The 7543-nt window shown below is 36.9% G+C and overlaps 1 long non-coding RNA gene across 1 annotated transcript; it reads left to right on the forward strand.

Annotated features, from left to right (window-relative positions):
- Positions 1–237: 237 nt before the first annotated feature.
- Positions 238–6836, forward strand: LOC111724845. Its single transcript, XR_002773057.1, has 3 exons — positions 238–488; positions 4378–4547; positions 5785–6836. It is a non-coding gene; the product is annotated as an uncharacterized LOC111724845 (long non-coding RNA).
- Positions 6837–7543: the final 707 nt, after the last annotated feature.

The following is a 7543-nucleotide window of genomic DNA, read 5'->3' on the forward strand; positions in this document are numbered from 1 at the left end:
CCTTTTATTTCCTTAGGGTTTTGTGAGTTGGAAATCTGGTCTGGAGGCAGGTGGGTGTTTTATGTGGTGGTCTTGCCTGTGGTCAGTCACATAGCCAATATTATCTTGTAACTCAACTGGGGCTGGATAGTCCAAGATGGCCTCATTTTCATGTTTTATTGTTGTTACCTGGCCTTTCTTGTTCTGTATTTTCTCCCAATCCCCCCCATGGTTCATTATCTGCCAAGAAACTAGACCTGTCTTTCTACATGGTGGCTTCAGGGCCACAGGAGGGCAAGAATAGAAGCTGTGCAACCTGAAAGGCCTCATGTAACTGAGGCTCAGGAATCCTACAGTCACTTCTACTCAGTCGAACAAGACCAGACTAGGTTGAAGGGAAGAGATAAATAAACTGCTTCCTGACAGGAAGAATGGCAGAGTCACGTTGCAAGGAGACCAGCCCACAGAATGGGAGAGATTCTTGTGACCATCTTTGCAAACAAATCATAGTAAGTGCGTGTAAAAGCTCCCGCATAAAGCTTACACTTATCTCAGTAGGCAGCTAATAAATGGCAGTAACGGTGGTGGTGATGCTGCTGCTGGTGATGATTTTAACACACGAAATATTGGTTGCTTGAAAACTGAAGATTCGATCCCAGCCTTCAATATCAAAATCACTGTCCATAAGACACAGGAAGGCTCATTCCCTCTTTCATCATCATGCTAGTTATTGCTTTGCTACTGATAACTGAAAAAATGCTCTGAAGCTTTTCTCAGTATACAAAATCAGCAGTAAGACATAAGATCCTAAGTTCATTGCCAGAAAGGTCAAGAGAGCAAAAAGCAACAATAAGCTGTGACCTTGATAGTACAGTCCCAGCAACTAAAATTTCAAGGCTTACATGCATTTTTATACCAGATATTGTATTAATGAGTTCAAAAATGTCCCTTTAGGCTTGGCGCCTATAGCACAGAGGTTATGGTGCCAGCCACATACACTAAAGCTGGTGGGTTTGAACCCAGCCTGGGCCAGCTAAACAGCATTGACAATTGCAACAAAAAAGTAGGCATGTGTTGTGGTGGGCACCTGTAGTCCCAGCTACTTGGGAGGCTGAGGCAAGAGAATCATTTAAGCCCAAGAGTTTGAGGTTGCTGTGAGCTGTGATGCCACAACACTCTACCCAGGGCAGCAGTTTTAGACTCTGTCTCAAAAACAAAACAAAACAAACAAACAAGAATATCCCTTTATAATATGGAAAATATGTTGATGTTCTCAACATTTTTCTTCCAAAAGGATATCTATTTGCACCAGAAAACATCTTGGTTTTGGTGTTTGAGGCTAGAACTTTATATACTTACTGCCCTTGGTAGATGTACATGACAGCTTTTATGAAGGTGATTATCCATAAAACATGCCATTTTTAATAGACTGAAATATTTGTTTTTTTATGGAGAAATTGAAATGTAGAAGGTGGCACAAATATGTGAGTTGCTTTGTTGTTGGAACTATAATTGAAAAAGAAATGACAACGACAAACTTACCTTTGTTGGAGTGATGGGGAGATAAAGCCTGCCAAGGGCTGATGAACAGCAAATTCACTGAATTAAACAGAATCCACAGCTGCTCAAAGCTGGCATGCCTAAAACTCCAGGCAGACAGCGAGAGGTGTGCATTGGGGCTCACCCTTTATTTGTCAGTGTGACACCTCAGGCACCAAACGGGACCCATTGATTTTTGTGTGTCCCAGAAATGATTATTAATTTAACAAAATGTTGCTTTGAGGAAAGACATTTTCTTGGCACAGATGTTTACAGGGAAGGTAATGGCTGAGTGATCATTTGTGAGGAGCAGAAGGAGGGGGCTAGTCTTGTTTAAGATTAGTTGAAGTTTTGGTCTATGGTGATGGCAATGTTTCTACAAGTTTGCAAAAAATGCCATATTACTCAGGGTAGAGAGGAATCATTTTTCATCTGACTCCCCTTGGGAAGCATTTCTTTTATTACATTTGTTGAAGTCCTGATACTCCACATTGGAGACTGTGTGCTTCTAAGTATTCACACCATGTTATACAGACTTTATTCAGATTATGTATTTTGGTCAACTTGGGCTAATTACAGAATTAATCTTGTGGTAACTGTATTTAATTGACCTTTCACAAATGGTCCTGTTACCTGGACATCAGACTGAATTGTTGTAAAACCACTTCATTAAGTAGAGCCAGACTCATGTGACCTATGTCTACATGGGCAATGAGCAGAAGAGAGTTAAAGAAAAAATATGAATTACCACCCCTCTATAAAATACCCATCACCCACTCTCTTACTATTATTACTGATAGCAACAGTTAATAAGTCTATTGTAATTAAACTGCTTATATGTGTTATTTTACAATCAGAAGTCATTGATGCCCATCACTTTCTTTAAGCATAGAAGACTACATTTTAACATTATAGCTATCAGCTAAGATTATTTTCTAGAATTTTCTTTCAGATAAAAAATATTAAGTAACCATAGAGATTGCCTAACCTGGTCAGATAATGACAAGGGTTGGTGAGAATGTAGAGAGGTCAGAACCATTATTCACTGCTAATAGGAAGGTAAAGCAGTGTAGCTACCTTGGACAATAGTCTGGCAGTTCTTCAGATGGCTCAATGTAGCGTTACCTGGAACTTAGAAAATACACTTCTAGGTATACTCCTAAGAGACATGAAAACAGGCTCGTACAAATTCCTATACCCAAATGTTTACAGCAACATTGTTTATAATAGCCAAAGGTAAAGACAACCCCAAATGTCAACCAATGAGTGAGTGAATAAACATCATATATCCATACAATGGAATATTGTCTGCTCATAAAATGAATGGAGAATTGATATATGCTACAAACATAGACGAAACTTGAAAACATTACACTAAGCGGGAAGAAAACAGTCACAAGAGACTATATATGGTATCATTTCATTTATATCAAAGGTTCAGAAAAGTACGTCTGTAGAGATAAAAAGTAGATTAGTGATTGCTTAGAGCCGGGATGGACTGGAAGGGGTGAGGGAGTGACGCCCAGAGGTCATGGGGCTTCTTTAGAAGGGATGAAAATGTAAAATTGATTGTAGTGGTAGTTGCAGATTTTTGTGAAGACACTAAAAACCATTGCTTTTCCCACTTGAAATGAGTAAGTTATATGTGTATTTTAAATTGTAAGTGAATTATATATTAGTAAAGCTGCTATTTAAAAAACAGCAGCAGGTTCCTGCCACTGTTCATATTCATGCTTAGGTGCTAATGTTTTAACCACTATTGTTTTTATGCCACTAGAATAAAGTAAATATTAACGTAATATTATTATGAAAATGGTTTCGAACTTATAGATCACCTTAAAAGGTCTCAGGGATGCCCAGACATCTGCAGACCACACTAGTTTAAGAGAATAAAGGTGCTACATAGAGCAAGACTCACCTCATGCCACACCACACGTCCCCAGGAGGGAGCTCAATAAGCAAGGGTTCACTTGGATCTCATTCAAGCGTTTTGAATCTCTCAAGGAGCCAAATGCCATCTTTATAAATTGTTTTCACCTATGGTATAGCTGCCATGGGCCTCAAGAGAGGAAGACAAACAGATCTCTGGCGTATTTCATTTTGGTGTGGAATTACACCAGTAACAATAAATATTTCTTGCGAATGGATCCATAACCACTTACAAATTACTCTTTGGTTGCATTTCTGATTGCTTTGTTACAGACAATAAACCCCACTAGACAGCCGACCTCTTCTGTTTTTTAATCAAATAACAGAATCCTAAAAAGGTCAGAACTGTAACTTATAAAAGCACTTTTCACTGACTGTCCCAAAAGGAAAGAAAGATCAAAATGCGAGTGATTTCCTAAGCAGAAATGCCATCCAAACATGAGAATCAAAAACACATTGCTTTAAAGTGCTACAGCACTGACAATGAGTTGGGAAAAGATAAATTTCTCCTGGGCCCTGGACCACTGTCTTCCATTTTCTCTCTTTCAATCTAAGTTTGAGAGATTAAATTATTTTCATGGATTTGAGAAACCTGATCCTAATATCAACCAATGGAAGAAACCACTGTGTCACCAGTTTAATAAAACAATTTGCTGATGTCACGTGGAATTTATTTACTTTTGCCAGTAATTTCCCCCAGGATAGGTATAGTTCTTTGACCATTCCTTGCATGCAATTTGATCTGAGAGTTAGACTCAAAGATGAGGGCGTATTTGCTTGATCTTGAGGTCTGGAGCAGTTAATTGCCAAGGCACATAGTTTCACTGGTGAACTTCATCAGCCAGCTTCTCCATTTAAACACACTCTGTCACTTGATATATTCATTTGTACTTTGAGTTCTTATATATTAATTGAGCATTGATTATATAGGAATATATAAAGAGAAGAAAGTGGAAAACTAAGTGAAAACGATCAGCAATTTAATGGCCATGAAAGACTGAATTAAAATCTTTCAAAACTGCATTTGCTATACGTGCGGAAAAATTTGTAACTAGGAAGAAAGGACAAGTGAAACACACACACAACATGAATTTCCAAAGGTAACTATTTTCGTTAGCTTGTTTTTGATTCTAAATTATATATTTAAATAGTCAGGTAGCTCTTCAAGAATTGACATGAAAATCATCACTTCTCTGCTCCCATCATTTCCCACTTTCTAAATCAATTGCTATCAATTCTTGTGTTTGATTTGTTTGATGTTTAACTTCTGTGTTTTTAAATAATCTGCATGTATTGCTACTTCTGGATTTATGTCTTAAGTAGTACCTATCAATTTTCTACTGTGGAAGATGAGAATTTAGCTTAATTTTGTCCCCTTATTCCCTAACCTGTACATACATATTCCCCACCTCTGGCCCCTATCCACTCAGTATTGTGATTTTAATAATAATATTCAGCAGCGACCCAGGTAACCTCTATTTCTGGATGAGCTATGTAATAGGATTATTTTTTCTTTCCTGTGCAGCATCCTTTTCCTGCCCAGATAATTGTTTGTTTACCTAGTTTGTGATTAACACTAACTTAATTTCCTGTGTTAAAACTTTATATATTCCATTAATTACATTTCACTGGGAAAAAAGTCTTTCCTAGAGGCTTCATACCTAATACTGTTTGAATTGATTGATTTCTATTTGATCAATTTGTAGGCATGATGTATAGCTGCCATCTGGAGAGTTACTTCTACTATAAGCCTAATAATCCCCTTGGCCTATCTTTGGTGATAGATTTTGTTTCCTAGATCCGATAAATTTTATTTTTGATTTACTTTCACATTTTGGTAGAGCCTGTCTTTCAATATTTTTTCTGAAAATTCATTCATAGGAAATACTCTTTTAAAGATCTTTCAGAGCCTCAAACCTCATAGTTCTATTCTGAACTATAGTTAAGACTTTGTCCTGGGGAAAAAAATTCTAGATTAGAAATTATTTTTCATTGAATTCTGAAAGGATTTCTCAATTTTTTGGTAACTTCTAGGAGTACTGTGGAGAAGTCTGAGAGTATTTTGAAACTTGATCCTTGCGTGATAACTGTCTTTCCCCCTTTTTCCATATGATTTCTTTCTGGCAGAATTCCTTGAGTTTACCCTCAACCTCCTGTTTATTAAAACAACATTTCTCAGAAATTGATATTTTTAAATGAGACTAATTTTTAATCCTATTTTGTCTCTGAGGAGAGAGATGATTTTATTTTTTTCTTTTCTTTGTGTCATCTATGAATCTTCCAAATTGACTTTTTTTTTTTCTGTTGTTTTGCTTTGGTCTTAAACTTTCAAATTAGATATTTTCCTTAAATGCCTGGAACGCCTTTTAAAGAGGTTGGGCTACCATGTTGAGGGCAGAGAGAGAAATGCTCAGCTACACTCCAGCTGTTCCAGCCTTTCAGCTGAGAGTCCAGACCTGTTGGTGAAGCCATCATGGATTTCCAGCTCTACTCAAGCCTCTGGAGAACTACAGCTACAGGACTGATCCCAAGTAATGCCTGCAGAAGGATCACCCAGCTGAGCCCAGCCTCGATGGCAGAATCAAAATTTTGAATCAATTTGTATGCTGAGTGGAACAATCCAATGGGGAGATAAAAAGAGCAATACAGATCACTGAAACAGTGAAAAATGGAAGAAGCATCCAGAGGAAGAAAAATATGAAATCATTATTTAGCAAAGAAGTTACTAAAATACTCCACTAAGAAAATAACAGAACTTAGACAACAATGCTGAAATAGAGAGCAATAAGAAATATTTGTCAGGTGGTGTCATTAGGAATTTGTAACGGATTCAATCTGGAGGTAAAGGCAGGAGAAATAATAATGTTCAAGTTTTCAACTTATCCAACTAAGTGGAAATCATATCATTCCCTGGACTGGAGCAAGGAAGCATATTAGTCCAGTTTGGAAAATCTTAAATTCTAGGTACATTTTTAAAATTAGCACTATTATAACTGGTAGCTAGGACATAAAAAAATTACTTACAATTGACTGAATTTGAGTATGATAAGTGTTTAAGCCCTGACACAATGATATAGCTATTATTTCCTGAGAGAAGAATTTGGATTCTTTTGCAGGAATTAGTTACTTCTCCTTGGGGAAAATTCAGGAAGCAAATAAGGTAAATCAAGGAATTTAGTAATATCCTTGATTCATTTGGCCCATATATTTTTCATTTGATCTGCCCCAAACACACATAGAGCATCATAATATTTAGATGAAAATCTCTGTTCTGCTCTTCACATTATTCCTTTGTAAATGCATCTTGTTTTCTTTCCAGCCAGAGAATTAGCAGCACAGTTACCCCTGGGTAGTGCCAGTATATCTCCCCTGCGGTTTTGTCCATGTACCTGGGGTAGTGGTTGTCCTTTCTTCCTCCCTGGAGGGAGTGGTTTATTTCACAGCTGTTCTGTGCCTCATACTGTGGGCCTGGTGTTCTTCTGTAGAGGTTGTAAACACCTTTCTCTGAAGCTTTGCTGTCTCTAAGGAGACAGGGGAAGTACCTTAATCTATATACATTTCTATATATTTTGGAAACTTGGATTACTACACAGAGAACTTCTGTAAGATTACTTAAACTCCCCCCGCCCCAATCCAAACCAAACCAAACAAAACAAACCTCCTCATGATTTTAGCATTTAAAACAGTATTTTAACATTGAGTTTGGGTATTTGGGAAGATGTTTAGCTCTTGATGGCCACTGAGATCCCAGTGGACTTTCTGATAGCTTTTTCACCAACAGATGGACAGTTCTACAACTTTCATACTGAATGGACAGTTCAGTCCAACCAATAACATTCATTTGCTCTGTTAGATGTAAAAATATAAGTCTTAAAAATATTTACATACCCCTAACTTTATTTGTATAAATGTGAAATAATTGCACCTTTTGTCATTCTTTTTTATACTTTTTTGGCAAACATTATAATTATGTAACTTTTAAAATCATTCAGCATGTACTAATGATCTTATTCTTTGCCAACATTACCAAAGTAAAATCAAATCCATCTGCATGGTCAAATAAAAGATGAAAAAATGTAAAAATCTCAAAAGAATT

The sequence above is a fragment of the Otolemur garnettii genome, unplaced genomic scaffold (assembly GCF_000181295.1).
Source record: "Otolemur garnettii isolate 467f Iridium unplaced genomic scaffold, OtoGar3 scaffold00027, whole genome shotgun sequence".
Lineage (NCBI taxonomy): Eukaryota > Metazoa > Chordata > Mammalia > Primates > Galagidae > Otolemur > Otolemur garnettii.